This window comes from Ovis canadensis, chromosome 2 (assembly GCF_042477335.2).
Source record: "Ovis canadensis isolate MfBH-ARS-UI-01 breed Bighorn chromosome 2, ARS-UI_OviCan_v2, whole genome shotgun sequence".
NCBI classification, from domain to species: domain Eukaryota; kingdom Metazoa; phylum Chordata; class Mammalia; order Artiodactyla; family Bovidae; genus Ovis; species Ovis canadensis.
In genome coordinates this window covers 232,839,854-232,859,701 of record NC_091246.1, presented here as the reverse complement: position 1 = coordinate 232,859,701, position 19,848 = coordinate 232,839,854, and positions in this window count along the sequence as shown.

Below are 19,848 nucleotides of genomic sequence, written 5' to 3'. Positions count from 1 at the left end.
ACAACTTCAACTTCTTTCAGTTCAATTCAGTTCAGCACTCATTCATGTACGACTCTTTGCAACCCCATGAACTGCAGCATGCCAGGCTTCCCTGTCCATCACCATCTCCCAGAGCTTGCTCAAACTCATGTTCATCAAGCTGGTGATGCCATCCAACCATTTCATCCTCTATCTTACCTGTCTCCTTCAATCTTTCCCAGCATCAGAGTCTTTTCCAATGAGTCAGTTCTTTGTATCAGGGAGCCAAAGTATTGGAGTTTCAGTTTCAGCATCAGTCCTTGCCATGAATATTCAGGACTGATCTCCTTTAAGATGGAATGGTTGGATCTTCTTGCAGTCCAAGGGACTCTCAAGAGTTTTCTCCAACACCACAGTTCAAAAGTATCAATTCTTTAGCACTCAGCTCTCTTTATGGTCCAACTCGCCCATCCATACATGGCTACTGGAAAAACCACAGCTTTAACTATATGGACCTTTGTTGGCTAAGTAATGTCTCTGCTTTTTTAATATGCTGTCTAGGTTGGTCATAGATTTTCTTCCAAGGAGCAAGTGTCTTTTAATTTCATGTCTGCAGTCACCATTTGCAGTGTTTTTGGAGCCCCCCCCCCCAAAATAAAGTCTCTCACTGTTTCCACTGTTTCCTGATCTATTTGCAACTTCTTTAAGATATTTAAAACTTACGAGACAGAAAATTATAGAAAAAAAAACTTGGTTTCCTTCGCAGGTTATCAAATTTTAACTTTTTTTCATTACTGCTTGTATTCATCTTCTATTGCTATCTAACAAGTTACCATAAGCCCAGAGTCTTAAAATAACAGATTCATTATCTCACAATTTCTTTAGGTTAAAAGTCTGGTTCAGTGTGGCTAGGTTCTCTGCTCAGGTGTCTCAAGGCTGAATTATGGTGTGAGCTGGACTGTCTCCTCATCTGGAAACTCTGAGTGAAATAAAAATCTGTTCCCAAGCTCATTTTTGTTGTTTGAAGACTTAGTTCCTTTTGGTAACAGGACTGAGATCCTTGTTTCTCAGCTGGCCATCAGTCAGGGGCCGCTGTCAGCTCCTGGACGGTGTCAGCATTCCTTGCTATGTAGAACCTTCCTCTCCAAGCCAGCAATGGCCCAGACCATCTTTCTCATGCTTTCAGTCTCTGACTTACTCTATCTCTGACCTCAGGAACCAGATTTAAAGGACTCCTGTGATTAAGTCAGGCCCACTCAGATAATCCCTTTTTAAAAGTCAATCTGGGCCATTTAAACTTATCTAATCACTGGGCATAAAATTCATCATATGCATAGTCCTGGCAATTTTGCAGGACACTGATGGGGTTAGTGATCTTGGAAATCATATTAGAATTCTACCTACCATACTGCTTCAGCCATTTCTTGTTGGGTCACAACCTTGAGAAATCTAAATTGGCAACATGGAGGAGGGCCAGAAGAGCCCAAAGAATGAGGCAGACCACTCCAGCTTAATAAGTGGCAGTTTTAATAAGCAAAGAACTTATATAGAGGCTTGTCTCAGGCAGCTGCAAGACAAATAGATCTCTGCACCTGTTACAAGAATTTTTGGTTTGTAAGTTCTAAGGGGATTCCCTGGTGGCACAGTGGTAAAAACTCTGCCTGCCAATGCAAGAGACTCAGGAGACATGGGTTCAATCCCTGGGTCAGGAAAACCCCCCTGAGGAGGAAATGGCAACCCGCTTCATTATTCTTGCCTGGAAAATCCCATGGACAGAGGAGCCTGGTGGGCTACAGTCCATGGAATCACAATAGAGTCATATATGACTGATGGACTAAATAACAAGTTATAGTCCTAAACTGCATCCAACCACATAGCTCATCCTGATGGTCTCAGCAACACGTTGTTCTTTCAAGCTTTTGTCCTTAAAAATGAAACCACTGAAAGAGTGTTGGGCAGAACATATATTCCACAGATGTAGGAGAGGGTGAGGAGGCTCTGATTTCACAGGTCCAACTTGCAGGTCAGCCTCGTCTTGATGATTTCCTCCAACATGTGTTCATAATTAATATACTACAAACATCCAATAGCACCCTACACTGCAACTGAAATAAATGAGAAGTTCTATATGGATAAATCATGAAGAGCAAATGGAAGTAGATAAAGCAAGTTTAAGAGGATATGGATTAAAGGAAGCTGCCAGACTAACTCAGGAGGGGTAAGTCATGTGAAGCCCAGCTATGTTGTGACCTGATTATTCCATCCCTGGGTGGATGCATTTTCAGCAAACCTTTCCACTGATATGCTTTTATTTTATTTCATCTTCATCTAGCAATCTGAATAAGTAAAGGCTGTTTGCTATTCCCTTTTGGATAGACCTCGTCCAGCTTCCTCCTGGGTTTGCTGTCACCTCCCCACTAGTGATTCTGGTGATAGCAGGAGATTCTGTCTCTAGAGAACCTCATCCCCTTATCAAGGTTCTGGCAAGATTCCTCTGAGTCTGCCTAGTCTCAGTAGCCACCACTGCCTTGATATATTCAAGGAATGGCATTGAATCCTTCAGTTCAGTTCATTTCAGTTCAGTCGCTCAGTCATGTCTGACTCTTTGTGACCCCATTAATCGCAGCACGCCAGGCCTTCCTGTCCATCACTGACTCCCGGAGTTCACTCAAACTCACGTCCATCAGGTCAGTGATGCCATCCAGCCATCTCATCCTCGGTTGTCCCCTTCTTCTCCTGCCCCCAATCCCTCCCAGTATCAGAGTCTTTTCCAATGAGTCAACCCTTCGCATGAGGTGGCCAAAGTACTGGAGTTTCAGCTTCAGCATCAGTCCTTCTAAAGAACAGCCAGGGCTGATCTCCTTTAGAATGGACTGGCTGGATCTCCTTGCAGTCCAAGGGACTCTCAAGAGTCTTCTCCAACACCACAGTTCAAAAGCATCAATTCTTTGGCACTCAGCCTTCTTCACAGTCCAACTCTCACATCCATACATGATCAGTGGAAAAACCATAGCCTTGACTAGATGGACCTTTGTTGGCAAAGTAATGTCTCTGCTTTTCAATATGCTATCTAGGTTGGTCATAACTTTCCTTCCAAGGAGTAAGTGTCTTTTAATTTCATGCAGTCACCGTCCTTACTGCCTGCCAAACCATCTGCCATTCTTCTAGGGATTGAATACTGCACTTAATTTTTCATTATTTTTCTGGCAATTTATTTATGTAGTATTAGTCACTCAGTCATGTCCGACTCTTTGCGACCCCATGGATTGTAGCCCACCAGGTTCTTCTGTCCATGGAATTCTCCAGGCAAGAATACTGGAGTGGGTAGCAATTCCTTTCTCTGGAATTAGGATCGAATCTGCATCTCTTATGTCTTCTGCATTGGCAAGCAGGTTCTTTACCACTAGTGCCACCGGGGTTATGGAGCATAAGTTAAGCATATAACAAATACATATTGCATGTCAGATAGGAATAGTCTATGAAAAAAATCAAAATAGGATGTGAGAGTTTAACTATAAAGAAAGCTGAGTGCCATGGGCGGAGTTCCTCACGCTGGCATGGCAGCTGAGCACTGAAGAATTGATGCTTTTGAACTGTGGTGTTGGAGAAGAGTCTTGAGTCCCTTGGACTGCAAGGAAATCCAACCAGTCCGTCCTAAAAGAAATCAGTCCTGAACATTCATTTGAAGGACTGATGTTGAAGCTGAAACTCCAATATTTTGGGCACCTGATGCAAAGAACTGACTCATTTGAAAAGACCCTGATGCTGGGAAAGATTGAAGGTGGGAAGAGAAGGGGACGACAGATGATGAGATGGTTGGATGGCATCACTGACTCAATGGACATGAATTTGAATAAACTCCAGGAATTGGCAATGGACAGGGAGGCCTAGCGTGCTGCAGTCCCTGGGATCACAAAGAGTCGGCCACAACTGAGCAACTGAACTGAACTGAACTGAGGTATAGAAGGACTCTGCCCTCTCAGAGCCTAGAGTTTTGAAGGGAATGTTGGCATTAAGCAGATAATCTCAAATGTAGTGTGTGGACATTCACAAAACCCTGGTTGCATCAGTGGAAGAGCTGGATTCAGGAGGCATTCTCCTCCAGTCTCCTTTATTACTTCTTTTTCCTTTGGTTTCAGCCTTCCTGTAACACATGCTTTGAGGATCCCATTGTCTGAGCTACTACACGTGGTCTGAAATTTCCTGAATGATTTGACATCCCTTGTTGCTTGCCACATATTAGAGGCTCAATAAGTTAGACACTTGTATTGCTTACAGCTCCCTAAGACTACACCTCTAACTTATTCTGCCTAAATATCATTAGCTGTACTGCCATTTTTTCAGTTGAATTAAAAGAATAACCATCTCACTAATACATGCTTTTTCAATGAAAAGGAAACCAAACTTTAGCATTGATCTTTAAAGGCTATCGGTTAAGTGAAAAACCGAGTAATTTAGAGACAACCGCTTAGCCAGAAAAATCTGAATTAATGTGTATTTCATTTGCCTCACTCAAGTTATTAGAAAGACACCAAGCACCATGAAAGTTTAGTATCATTTTATACCATTTTTAAATATGATACATAGCTGCACTGTGCTGTGTGCTATGCTTAGCTGTTCAGTCATGTCCAGCTCATTGCAATACCATGGAATATAGGTTGCTGGGCACCTCTGTCTATGGGGTTTCTCCAGGTAGGAATACTGGAGTGGGTGGCCATGTCTTTCTACAACACAGCTGCACACTCATTTGTTAAAATTAAGTTTCTTCCTACTACTCTTGGCTGCCTAGGTGGGTGACTGACATAATGTAGGCTCTTAATAAACTGGTTGGGTTAATTAATAAATATAGGAGAAGGAAATGGCAACCCACTCCAGTGTTCTTTCCTGGAGAGTTCCAGGGATGGGGGAGCCTGGTGGGCTGCCGTCTATGGGGTCGCATAGAGTTGGACACAACTGAAGTGACTTAGCAGCAGCAGCAGTAACATTATATTTGTGATGGGTTAACCAATTTCTAATATTTTAAACTGAAGTGTACTAAGTTTTTTTCATTTTCTTTTGCATTTATAACTGATGCTGTTTAATAATTTGACAATTTTTTGTCACAGAAAAATAATAATTTTCTCCATTAATTATTAACATTGCTTTGACTGACACTACCAACCATGCAAGGCAAGGACTGCCTATAGGTGATAATAGTATCTACTTCAGGAAAAATTAATTTTGATACACTGAGTAGTTGAAATCTTTTGGAAATAATCTCCATAACTGAGTGCTAAGATAATTTCTTCTCCGCAATTATTCTTTTTTTTTAAGTTTAATACTGTAAACCTTTCATTGCTTAAACTGTGTTCTTTGTGTAAATTTGTTCTTGATGGCAAAAATCCTATTTTTTTCAATGTGTAAAGCATAGATATACATACAATATATAGACAGATATACATTATATTAGGCTTCCCACGTGGCACAGTGGTAAAGAATCTGCCTGTCAATGCAGGAGATGCAAGAGATGAGTGTTTGATCCCTGGGTTGGGAAGATCCCCTGAAGATGGAAATGGCGACACACTTCAGTATCTTTGCCTAGAAAATTTCATGGACAGAGGAGCCTAGCAGACTACAGTCCATGGGGTCACAAAGTGTCAGGAAGCATTTAACAGGAGGTTTCCTGTGTGCTCTTTTGGATCTGTCAGGAATTCTCTGTTCCTTATTAATTCCTGAATATTCAGGAATTGAGAGGAGAGGCAAGCCTCTCCCAGGGCTGAGGAATCCAGTCATTTCCTTCATTTTTTTTCTATATGGTGATAAGTACTGTCTTCCTTTTTATGAACCATATGGTAAAAATGATCATTGGATCGCCTATGTTTTGTAAGTCTGGAATTTTAATCTTTATCTTTGCTGAGAATAACTACAGTATATATGCCCACATCATGTTGATTAAAACACTTTTGCTCCATCACAGCTTTGGTCCCTGTGCCTTGCTCTCTCTCTTTCTCTCTTTTTCAGGCTGATCCCCTGGAGCACAGAGGCTCTCTGAGTTCACTTTCCTGCCTGGGCTTCTAAGACCCTCTGGAGAAGGCACTCTGCGCCTTCACCCCATTGAGAGGGCACCTGAGGCCTCCATGAACAGAGCAAGCCCCGTGAAGGGCCTTTCTGCGTCAACCAAGGAATATCAGCCTCTTTCTCTCTCCTTTGCTTTCTTATCGGTTGACTCTGGATCACCAGGTTCCGGTCCACTAAAGGACCTCAACAACAAAGAATTGGACTTGACTGAGCACACACATGAACACCCAACTTCAAATTTTTTAAGGTAAGACCAGTGTTAATAAACATTCTATCAAAAAGCAGAAAATTCATATTTTCTGAAAATGAGATAAGGTACTGTATATGAATTCTATACATGAGATATTAAATATTAATTCTATATATGAGATATTAATACATAGTAAAGTACTTAACAGGCCCACAGTAAATATTAGTTCTCTTCCTTTTTTCCTAACTGGAAATATTTAATATATCAGAAACATAATTTCTCTCACTTTATATTTTACCTCATTTTCCTTTAATTAAAATGATTTCTTTTCCTCTACGGGCTATAGTTTGCAGATTTTCTTTTATTTTTAAATCCATTATATGCTTTCCAAAGCAAAGTCATCAAACTATAATAACCCATTTACAGAACTGGGTAATTAACTCAGTTCATGTTTTCAAAATGATTTCTGGTATTCATGTCAGTTTACTTGTCTTATTCAAATTGAATTCGACTTTTATTCACAAAATGGCTATATAGAGGATTAGATTAAAGCTTCAGTTACTAGTAGTAGTAGAGGTAGCCAAATAAGCTACAATCAAAGAGCATAGCAAAATTAAAAATACATAATTTTATGACTGAATATTATTGTGCAGTAACTGGTATCTTCCACTTACAATCAGGGAATAAATCATTTTATTCAAGTAGGCTCAGCAGGAATAGCTGGCCTAAATCTGGGGATTTTTACATTGAGCAAAAAATAAGCTATTTATGGGAAATCTTGTTTTTCTGAGCACTTGTACAACTGATCAATCTAATAAGCAATGGGAATAACTATCCCACTGGAGGAAACTTCTTGATTAAAATGTGGTGCTTCTGTTATATTTATACCAAGGCAGCAGCATCATTATTCATGGTCTTTTTTTCTGGCATCCAAGATTTCCATTTTAAGATCCTATTCAGCCTATTCAACTAATCTATTGGCTAACTTTGGTATTCATACCACAGTAAGCTTGGCAATATATTTTTAAGGGATGATCGAATTCATTCCCAATGAATGATACCCTTCGATAGCTCTATTCTGCTTGTTTTGCTATGGGTTCTTTCTTCTGTGCATGGTTACATCATCAAGCAAATGCAAACACATTTTCAAGTCTCTCAGTAAATATACTCATTACTGAGCACTGGGCTTCCCAGGTGGCCATAGTGGTAAAGAATCCACCTGCCAATGCAGAAGATGCAAGAGACATGGGTTTCATCCCTGGATCTGGAAGATCCCCTGGAGTAGAAGTGGCAACCCTCTGCAGAGGTTTTTGCCTGGAAAATTCCATAGACAAAGGAGCCTGGCAGGGGTCACAAAGAGTCAGACACGACTCAGCACAAAAAAATGAGGATTGCTACCATGTGTCTGCTCACAAATCTAGGCATTTTTTACAGTCATGTACCTTAACTCAGTATCTTATTTGTCATCTCTCAGTATGGCACATTTTACTTGTAAGAAAATCACCCAAAATATTAAGAAACCATTATCTGTTATAAAAAGTAGTGACCCACTCTCAAAGTATGTTTTAATAACAACAATTAGATTGTCTAAAATAAATTGCCTACTAATAGAATGTGATTGGAGAGATGAACACAAAAGAAGAGAGAAAAGGTCATAGCAAAAGCACATAAGAAGTTCTCATCTATTATTTGTGATTTAACTACCCCCAGTATCAATCACAACATGGGTAAGAGCGATTTGAGAAACATCTCATTTATTTTCTACAAGGCTGGGGGTTTGTCAGAGGGAATCTGTGAAAAACAAAGAAAATACAGGGAAAATTACACTGGAGAAAAAAAAATCGGCATTAAATTCAACTGTACTTAGCGATCAACTACTAATCTTTGGGTTTCCCTGGTGGCTTAGCTGGTAAAGAACCCACCTGTAATGCTGGAAAACTATGTTTGATCCCTGGATTGGGAAGATCTCCTGGAGACAGGCGATCTCACACGTTAGGAAAGCAATGCTCAAAATTCTCCAAGCCAGGCTTCAGCAATACGTGAACCGTCAACTTCCTGATGTTCAAGCTGGTTTTAGAAAAGGCAGAGGAACCAGAGATCAAATTGCTGACATTCACTGGATCATGGAAAAAGTCAAGAGAGTTCCAGAAAAACATCTATTTCTGCTTTATTGACTATGCCAAAGCCTTTGACTGTGTGGATCACAATAAACTGTGGAAAATTCTGAAAGAGATGGGAATACCAGACCACCTGACCTGCCTCTTCAGAAACCTGTATGCATGTCAGTTAGAACTGGACATGAAACAACAAACTGGTTCCAAATAGAAAAAGGAGTACATCAAGGCTGTATTTGGTTACCCTGTTTATTTAACTTATATGTAGAGTACATCATGAGAAACGCTTGGCTGGATGAAGCACAAGCTGGAATCAAGAATGCTGGGGGAAATATCAATAACCTCAGATATGAAGATGACACTACCTTTATGGAAGAAAGTGAAGAGCAACTAAAGAGCCTATTGATGAAAGTGAAAGATAGAGTGAAAAAGTTGGCTTAAAGCTTAACATTCAGAAAACTAAGATCATGGCATCCAGTCCCATTACTTCATGGCAAATAGATGAGGAAACAGTGGTGAACTTTCCTTTATGGGGCTCCAAAATCACTGCAGATGGTGACTGTAGCCATGAAATTAAAAGACGTTTGTTCCTTGGAAGGAAAGTTATGACCAACCTAGACAGCATATTCAAAAGCAGAGACATTACTTTGTCAACGAAGTTCTGTCTAGTCAAGGCTATGGTTTTTCCAGTAGTCATGTATGGATGTGAGAGTTGGAATATAAAGAAAGCTGAGTGCAGAAGAATTGATGCTTTTGAAGTGTGGTGTTGGAGAAGACTCTTGAGAGTCCCTTGGACTGCAAGGAGATCCAACCAGTCCAGTCTAAAAGAGATCAGTCCTGGATGTTCATAGGAAGGACTGATGTTGAAGCTGAAAATCCAGTCCTTTGGCCACCTGAAATGAAGAGCTGACTCATTTGAAAAGACCCTGATGGTGGGAAAGATTGAGGGCAGGAGGAGAAGGGGATGACAGAGGATGAGATGGTTGGATGGCATCACCAATTCAATGGACATGGGTTCATGTAGACTCTGGCAGTTGGTGATGGACAGGGAGGCCTGGTGTGTTGTGGTTCATGGGGTCGCAAAGAGTCGGATACGACTAAGCAACTGAACTGAACTGAACTGAACCCACTCCAGTATTCTGGCCTGTAGAATTCCATGGACTGTATAGTCCATGGGGTCACAAAGAGTCGGACACAACTGAGCAACTTTCACTAATCTTTTATTCATATTTTTAACAGGTTGAAACTAAAGCATTGTAGATCACAATTGTAGTGTCTAAGAATTGTATGAAATACTAGAGATAAAATTATGAATAATAAACAGCATAATAATAATAACAAATAATGTCATATATTGAATGCTTCATAGTTGTCAAGTACTTTGCCATGTCCTTTCCTTGCCTCTCCAAATCTCTCAAATGTCGAAAGAGGCAGATACTAGACCTAACTGTGTTTTCTCAAAAAGAACTAGGTTCTATGTGTATAATCCTATCTGTTCCTCAGTTTGTTCATCTGTGAAATGGGAATAATCATAATGCCAAGTGCATAATGTTGTCACAATCATTAAATAACAAAGCAAATAAATAAGGAAAGTGCTTAAGACAATGACCAGCATATAGTAGGCACTAAGTTCGAATTTGTGTCATGATGACATTGTATAAAGTCAATAGGTTATAACACCATCTTCAATATGAACATAATTTTATTTACATACACACTGATACAAAAAGTATATGCCCCAATATGTTAATACTAGTATTCACCAGATAGGGATGTGGGGACAGAGAACAAGGGACAGTCACTTTCTTTTCATGTTTTTAGCATTTTCCAAATTTTATAAAATAAACATGAACTCTTACTAATTAAAAATCAAAAAAAATTGACAAAATAAAATAAAATTAGCAGTAATTTCTTTTCTTCCTTGAATCTGGAAATACAGTTATCTTTTGAAAAATTCCATTTTATTTCCTTTACTCAAAGAGGTAGATGAAAGAGGACCTTGTTGTGTTTTATGTCAAAGAATGTACTGCCTAAGTTTTCCTCTAAAAGCTTTATAACTTCTGGCCTTACGTTTAAGTCTTTAATTTTATTTTGTGTTTATTTTTGTATATGGTGTTAGGAAGTGTTCTAATTTCATTCTTTTACATGTAGATCTCCAGTTTTCCCAGCACCACTTACCAAAGAGGCTATCTTTTCTCCATTGTATATTCTTGCCTCCTTTGTATAAGGTGTCCAGAGACGCATGGGTTTATCTCTGGGCTTTCTATCTTGTTCAATTGGTCTATATTTCTATTTTTGTACCTGTATCATACTGTCTGGCTTCCCTCATAGCTCAATCAGTAAAGGATCTTCCTGCAATGCAGAAGACACAGGTTTGATTCCTGGGTGGGGAAGATCCCCTTGAGAAGGTAATGGCAACTCACTCTGGTATTCCTGCCTGGGAAATCCCATGGACAGAATAGCCTGGTGGGCTATAGTCCATGGGGTCACAAGAGTCAAACACAACTTAGACAATAAACAACCATCATACTGTCTTGATGACTATAACTTTGCAGCACAGTCTGAGGTCAGAAAGGTTATTTGTAGCTGCACTATTCACAATAGCTAGGACATGGAAGCAATCTGGATGTTGCTGATTTGCATTGTTGTACTGCAGAAACCAACACAACACTGTAAAGCAATTTTCCTTCAATAAAAAAATTAAATTAAAAAATGTTCTAAAGAATGGAAGAAAAGAATATTCCTAAACCTGGAGCAGCTTTATAAGTTTCTTCAAATCACCTACTCCCTTATTTGCCTGATTTTATTTTCCTAACATTTTTAATAATATTTGAAATGGCATTTTCCACATTATCAGGTATATTGTGGAATAAAATAATATGCATTTCCCAAATAAAAGTTTTCTTTCTAAAATTAATTTTTAAAATAAATATACACTCTTTATTAAACTCATTTCCCTTCAGGTAATGCAAAGATGAAGAAAGTTCTATTATTTCATGCCGGCAAGATTAATATCTCAGCAACTACAGATATTCCAAGAATAACTGTAATAAACTAAAATGAAAAAAGTGGGGCTGATAGCATCTTTAGTTCACTTTTGAAGAACATGCCAAACCAAAATTAAATCATATCATTTTCTATACCAAACTTTTATTAGACAGCCCAAGAGACAAAATGAATCTAAATTCAACAAATACATATTAACCCTTTGAACAACTGCAAGGGTTGATTTTCTCAATTCATGCCACACTGCAAGGGATGGTTTCAGACTCTGTAGGGAATTCAAAGAAGTAAACAACCCAGATTCCACTATCGGAAACCTGAAGCCAACTTGGAAAATTAGGGTTAAAGTATTGAAAAACAGACCTAGCAATGAGAAGTAATAAGTGCATAGTCACTTTCCATAAAATGAATTTGAGAATTTACATAAAATAATTTTGTAATCCATCCAATAAAGAAACAGCCTGTGATGTGGGACACCCAGGTTCCATCCCTGGGTTGGGAAGGTTCCCTGGAGAAGGAATGGCTACCCACTCCAGTATTCTTGCCTAGAGAATTCTATGGACAGAGGAGCCTGGTGAGCTATAGTCCATGGGGTCACAAATAGTCAGATACCACTGAACGACTAACACTTTCACTTTCAACACTAGATTCATTAATTCCATGATGCCAGATGAAAATGTTTGTCGTTACATTATTCTCCTGTGTGTTTTGCATTATATGATTATTATACTGTTCCATTCCTCTTCAAGAACTAGAACACTATTTTTCTATAAAATATATGATCTAAGTAATTACATTGAAAGCTAGTGAATGGCAGCTTACTTGGACAATTTCTCATTTATAAAACTATTTCAGCACCCACTTAAGTAGACTGATTTTGGGTACATGGGTTCAATTCTCTCAACCCAAAAAGATGAGCCAGAATAAATTTTTCACATGAAATCTTTTATTGGAGTTGGCAGTACATAATCTGGGCAGGGTTTTTCATTTGGCAATGCTCTCCAAACTTACAATAATGTAGCATGATTTGTTTAGGGACTTAGAATGCACGATGCACTTCTGCCCGTTAACTCATCTGATGCACACAGAGGCTGTGTGGATGGATAATATTCTATTACTCCTCAGTTTACAAGACGCGACTCTGAGATGTTACCAGACTCACTCAAGCTCACAGATTGAGAAAAAAGCCAATTTTTAGAAATCTTGTCATGATCACTGGGCAGAAAACTAAAGGGCTGCATTCACTGGCATAATTAAAATGTTAACCTTTTAAATTAAAAACGTCCCCCAGTTATCCTAAGCGTGTTCTGATGCACAGATTATAATGGTATAACCAAACCCAGGTTCAGCAGCTCGCCACTCAAAAACCATTAAAGCCAGGTTGGTGGAAAGCAAAGTTTGCTTTACTTTGGAGGCCAGCAACAGGGGATAGGGGGAGACACCTGTCCAAAGGCCTACTTGCCCCTGCCCCCGGATTGACAATGAGTGAGCTAGAGATTTTATAGGCTGAGGGAAGGAGCTACAAGCAGAAACAGAATAGTCAGCTCTGACTATTCTGATAATTTCAAGATATCTTGAAATTGGTCATAGGTGGTCTGACCACAATCTGGATTGTTTTAGGTACGGTTAATCTTCAGTTCCAGGGTCAGACTGTTCCCAGTTCTTTGAGGCCAGTTCTCAGAAACGTGACAGCTTATCTGATGGCTACAGTCTGGTCATCAAGCAGTTAACTTCTTCCACCTGGTGGGGGTGTCAGTATCTATAAAACAGCTCACAGGATACGGCTCAGAATATTATCTATAGCCCTTGAAGAGGAATTAAAGGTTTTTGACTTTGCTTAATGACTAAATCATCATTAGTATCTGATCTCCTTTGATTTTCATTTCCACATTTTCTCACTTCTTTGATTAAACTTGTTCTGTGGCTAAAGTTTTCCCACAGACAAAAGGCAGGCTAAGGACACAGGGGTGAGAGGCAAGAACCATAGAGTGCTGCTCTATTTCAGTGGAACACCTATGAAATGTTGAGACACCATTGTTTTACAGCCCCCCCAAGTTTTCCTCAAGCTAATCTCAATTTACTCCTAACCAAGAAATTCTTTAAATACAAATTCAGACCTAGGATTCAAAAAATTATTATAATATTTATTATGACTTCTGACTATGATCATTCTGAAAACACTGGTAAACTCCAGGAGCTAAAAATATCTCCAACTCAAGATGTTTCACTTGATTTACTCTTTCATGAGAGGAAATTGTTCATAACATTGAGATGACAGGAAGGCTCAGAGTTTAATAATCTTAAAACAAGTCACACATGGCAAAGATACTGTCCTCATTCTAAATTATAAGCAACATCTAAGTATAGACCCTGATGACGGCCAAAACATGAGTTGCTCATTCACTGTGCTCTTGAGGTCTCTGTGACGTCTGAACATGTCCTCAGACGTTTCAGCATCAGCAGGATTGGTAGTGTTACCCTAGATTCCATTGAAGGTGTGTGCTCAGTGACTCAGGCATGCACTATTTGTGACCCTTTGGATTGTAGCCTGCCAGGCTCCTCTGTAAATGGGATTTTTCAGTCAAGAATACTGGAGTGGGTTGCCATTTCTTTTTCCAGGGGATCTTCCCAACCCAGAGATCAAACCCTGTCTCCTGCATTTCCTGCATTGCAGGTAGATTTTTGGAATAGACATGTTCTCTCTTTGTACAAGCTATTTCACCTACTTGCATATTTTTTCCCATATAGTGATTGATTAACTTCTCATCCTTAAAATTTTGGTTCAGACATTATCTTCCTCAAACCAGATCCTCACCATTATAGCCTGCATTGTTGTTGCCCTCAGATGTTCCTGTGCGATCCTGTGGATTCTAATTTATTCATCCTGAATTCATTTATTTATTCATTCACTTGTTCAATATTTACCTAAATGTTTTCTCCATGCCAATCACTGTCTTAAACACAGAAGATACAATGGAGAATGAAACATAGGTCATTGTCCTCCTAAAACTTACAGTTGAGAGGGTAACAGGCAGGAAGGTCAGAGGTCTCCAAATGGAAGAAATAAGCTTCAAGTGTCAGATTTTTTTTTTCTCTTAAAATTCTGTGTTGCCATGACAACACCTGGTTCCACCTGAACTTAACTTTTTAATGAAACCAAGTATTTGCTTTGGAATTTGCCTTTCTTCCAAATGGTTCCACCTAAGATTAACTTTGTTTTCTTTTTTCAAACTTTAAGCTGATAATAGCTCAATAGATCAGTACTCATAAATTGTTTTATGGCTGGGGGATGACACATCTCATGCAATCCTATCTCAAAAATGCATAGTGTGGGAGAGGGGCCTGGTGAAACTTTGTCAACCTTGAGGTTTCTCTCTTATCCGATTAACAGTTTTCTAACAGACATAAAATGTCTGGCTAAGACTAGCAGGGAGGCACTCTTTCTGCCCCCTTCTGATGTCTGTGTCAGAAGCTTCCTCTATCTCTTTTATACTTTAATAAAACTTTATTACACAAAAACTCTGAGTGATCAAGCCTTGTGACTGGCCCCGGATTGAATTCCTCTCCTCCAGAGGCCAAGAATCCCAGCATCTTTCACAGCTCAGCAACAACCTTTCATCTTGGGGCTCATCCAGGATTCTTCAGGACAAGGTAAGGGCACTTGGAGTTCTAGTTCTTTGTTCTCCTACCAAACACTATTTCTGCTGTACTTTACTATCTCTATGGTGTGCTTGTGTGTGTGATCAACTAAAAGAGACACATGTGCGAACCAAGGGCAGTGTCCTATCTGCGGTTCTGAGGTGACCTCATGCGGCTTATGGCAGAAACCCTGTTGGGGGATTATACCGACCTCCTAATGTCAAGAGGCACCCAATGTCTCCTTCAGAGAATGGCCAGAGATGGACCGAGCGTGTGGACCGAACTCTCCTTTCTTGGTCAAACTTTCTGGTCTCTTTGACCATTTCACTTCTTGGGAATTAGAACTACTAACCTAATCTGTCGGATCATAGACTTTCAAGGGACTTGTGATCTATGCTGTTAATGTGTACTGTTACTTAGGTCCCAAACTTAAATTGGTAGTCCAGAAGCACCTAGCCGTGCTAGGAGTTGAAAGTTTGGAAGCTAGATGGAGCTCTAGCTTCAACAGCATCTCTCAAGTTAAAGGTTACTCAGATAAGAAGTACAGCAGGCTTCTTCCTTTGGTAATGCTAGCTCTTAGTGGACCAAAGGAGGCTCTCCAGTGGCTTTTGTCCCAACTCCTTAGATATTCTTCCTGTGGAATCTGTAGGAATACTGGTGTGGTGATGCTCAGAAGGTACATCTTGGTTTTATATTGGTACCAATCTTATTGTGGTCAGGAATATACTTGGGGTTATGCACAGGCACTCAGGAGGCAAATGTTTCCCCTAGTGGTCTTATCTTGGGAGGCATTCCACAAGGCTACTCTGATTGCACCTGGGTGGCATCAGAAACAAGCAAGGTTTTAATGGTGAGAAGCTGGACATTAGTCTGGGTTGCCATCAGGTCTACCCCTGGTGCATCTCCACCCTGACTCGGTGGTATAGCTGGGAGGGACAAATAAGGCATCTGTATCAGTAAGGGACAGACTAACTCCAACCAGGGAAGGAAAGCTTTGGTGTAAAGTCTGTCTACACCCTCATCTAGAGCAGGGAGGGATGCCTCTGGTAGAAAGATGACGCTGGTTGTTTTTTTTTCTCTCTTCTATATGGGAGCTAACAATTCCAGCCTCACTCCTTTGAACTGCATCCTGAAAAACTGGGATAGATTTGATCCCCAGAGCTTAAAGAAAACACGCTTGATTTTTCTATGTGATACTGCATGGCCACAGTATCCATTAGAGGATGGCGAACAGTGGCTGGTTGGAGGGACTTTTAAGTAAGATACTGTTTTACAAATAGACCAGTTCTGTAGAAAATAAGAGAAAATGAGTAGAAGTGCCATATGTGTTGCCCTTTATCTCTCTTTGAGACATGCCAGACTTGTGTCCTAAGGGTGCAGATTTGAGTATGAAACCTTCGGCTGCCTACTATCCTCTTTCTTGGCCCCTGTATCAGGGGCTCCCAACTAAACAGGCTGAGAGTCAGGGCACCCTTCCAGAAGGGGTTGCCTCAATCTCAGTAGAAATTAAAACAGTCCCAGTTGTGGTTGAGATTACTGAGAGGATACAGAAAAGTACATAGAAGACTTTACAGGACTAACTTTACTTTATAACCTTACTTGGAGAGATGTAATGTATGTCATGGGACAGACGCTGACTCTTGACTTGAGAGCTCGAGTTCTGAGGGAAGCTACTACTTTTGGAAATGAATGGCTTGAACGTGAGATAAGGGGAAAAATAGAGCATAAAATAGCCCTCCTCCTACCAGGAGCCAAGCAGTTCCCATGACAGAGCCAAACTGGGACTATAATATGGCTAAAAGAAGGTGGGATCAGAACCACTTTGCCAGATATATTCCTGAAGAACTTAAGCAAGCACACACTAAGACTTTATGCTAAGTTGGCTGTATAGAAGTGCCTAATCCTTATACTTTATCGTCTAAAATTCCTAAATGAGCCAAATATGACTTTAAGACAATTGAGAGGATTTGGGGGCATAACAGGCTATTGCCACATTTGGATTCTGGGTTACGGGGAACTTGCCTGTCCATTATAAACTTAAAACTGAAACTCAGCAGGCCCAAACCAATAAGCTAGTTTGGTCTCCAGATACTCAAAAAGATTTTTAAGGCTCTTCAAACTGCTCTTCTGCAGGCTCCAACTTTGAGCTTGCCCACAGGATCAGTTTAGCGCCTTACTGAAAAAAAGGCTATGGCTACATTCCTCAAGGGTAATTGCTACTATTGTTTTGCTAATGCCTAAAGCACATAAGTTTACTAATGGGCAAAATCTTACTGTACTGACTTCTCATGATGTAAGTGGGATCTTAAACTCTAAAGTTCAGAGCAACAATGCTCCACCTTTAAAGCTACTGTAACTCAAGGAACTCTAGGAATAGAATATCACTTACACTGTTCCTGGAGACCCCAATCTTCAGAAAAAGTTGAAAAGGCTAATGACATTATTAAAAGACACCCATGTAAGCTAACTCAGGAAACACAAGACAGTTGGTTTACAGCTCTACCCACTGCTTTAATGAGGGCTCAAACATTCCCCCACCCCCAAAAGAAGGAACTGTCTCTATGACAGACTGTTTTTGTACACAGATATTGTCATAGATTCCAAGATCTTAGAATTAACTATGTGGCTCAGCTTTCAGCTTTTCAACCTCCACATCAATTGAAGGCTTCGCATGACGGGTTTCTCCCCTTCAAGGAAAGGACTTTCTTCAACTCTGAAAATACCTTCACCAACAACAATAGTATATGATGCCTCTTCTTGATCTGATGACATCTAACAGTTCTAAGATGGACTGATGTAACTATGGATATATTCTGACCTTTAACTTGATTATGTTTTAACTTGGTTTAATGACTATTTTGCCTTACATCTGTAACTATATAATGGGGTTTGTTTCTAATCATCTGAAAGCTTTTAAGTTACAAATGGTTGTCCAGGCTCCTATGAGTGCCACAAACTCCTCCAACTGTTACTTGGATCAGAGACCCTAAATATGACGGTTAGGAGAATATACTGCCTCAACAATTTACAGACGACACCCCTCAACAGCAGGAAGTAGTTATGGAATGAACAAAATGCCCTTTTCCCAAGCAACATAATTCTCCTAAAAGAAAAGCGGGGAATGGGAGAGTAACAGCCAGGAAGGCCAGGGGTCTCCAAACAGAAGAAATAGGCTACAAGTGTCAGAGTTTTTTTTCTCTTAAAATTCTGTGTTGCCATGATGACCCCTGGTTCGACCTGAATTTAACTTTTTAATAAAACTATGTATTTGCTTTGGAATTTGCCTTTCTTCAAAATGGTTCCACCTGAGACTAACTTTTTTTCTTTTCTCAAACATTGGGCTGATAATAGCTCAATAAACCAGTATTCATACCAAGTGTTTTCTGTCTGGGGGATGACAACCTCATGCCATCCTATCTCAAAAATGCATATTATGGGAGATGGTCCTGGTAAAACTCTGTCAACTTTGAGGCGTCTCTCTTATCTGATTAATAGTTTTATAACAGACATAAAACATCCAGCTAAAGACTAGCAGAGGGGCACTCTTTCTGCCCCCTCCTGATGTCTATGTTAGAAGCTTTCTCTGTCTCTTTCATACTTTAGTAAAACTTTATTACACAAAAGCTCTGAGTGATCAAGCCTCGTTACTGGCCCTGGGGTGCATTCCTCTCCTCCGGAGGCCAATAATCCTGGCATCTTTCACAGCTCAACAAAAACCTTTCACAGTCTAGTGGAAGAAAACATCAAATATACAGTAAAAATAATGAATAACATTGTTAAAATTGTGATAAATAAAGGGTATTGGGTTTGTGATAGAATACAAGTGGATGAGAAGTTATATACATGGTACTTCATCATCCCTAGTAAACTAATATTCTGATAACTCTAAATTTCAAAATTTGGGCAACTAGAAACTGATGAAATTATTTTTAAAAATTGTTTCCTTCAGCACCTCCTAAAAATAATTAGGCATCATTTTCTATAAATTTTATTTTGAAATCTTTTGAATTTATACCTTCACTGCCACCATCCCTCCTTTTTGTAGGCTTCAGTTCAATTCAGTTCACTCACTCAGTCGTGTCCAACTTTTTGCAACCCCATGGATGGCAGCACGCCAGGCTTCTCTGTCCATCAGCAACTGCCAAAACTTGTTCAAACTCATGTCCATCAAGTTGGTGATGCCATCCAACAGTCTCATCCTCTGCTTTCCCCTTCTCCTCCCGCTTTTAATCTTTCCCAGCATCAGGGTCTTTTCCAATGAGTCAATACTTCACATCAGGTAGCCAAATTATTGGAGTTTCATCTTCAGTGTGAGTCTTTCCAATGAATATCCAGGACTGATTTCCTTTAGGATTGCCTGGTTGGATCTCTTGCAGTCCAAGGGACTCTCAAAAGTCTTCAACACTACAGTTCAAAAGCATCAGTTCTTCGGTGCTCAGCTTTCTTCATACTCCAACTCTCACATCCATACATGACTACTGGAAAAACCCATAGCTTTGATTAGATGGACGTTTGTTGGCAAAGTAGTGTCTGCTTTTTAATATGCTGTCTAGGTTGACTCATTGGAAAAGACTCTGATGCTGGGAGGGATTGGCAGCAGGAGGAGAAGGGGACGACAGAGGATGACATGACTGGATGGCATCACCAACTAGATGGACATGAATCTGAGTGAACTCTGGGAGTTGGTGTTGGACAGGGAGGCCTGGCATGCTGCGATTCATGGGGTCGCAAAGAGTCGGACACAACTGAGCGACTGAACTGAACTGAACTGAGGGTGGTCATAGCTGTTCTTCCAAGGACAAGGCTGCAGTCACTATCTGCAGTGACTTTGGAGCCCCCCAAAATAGTCTGTCACTGTTTCCACTGTTTCCCCATCTATTTGCCATG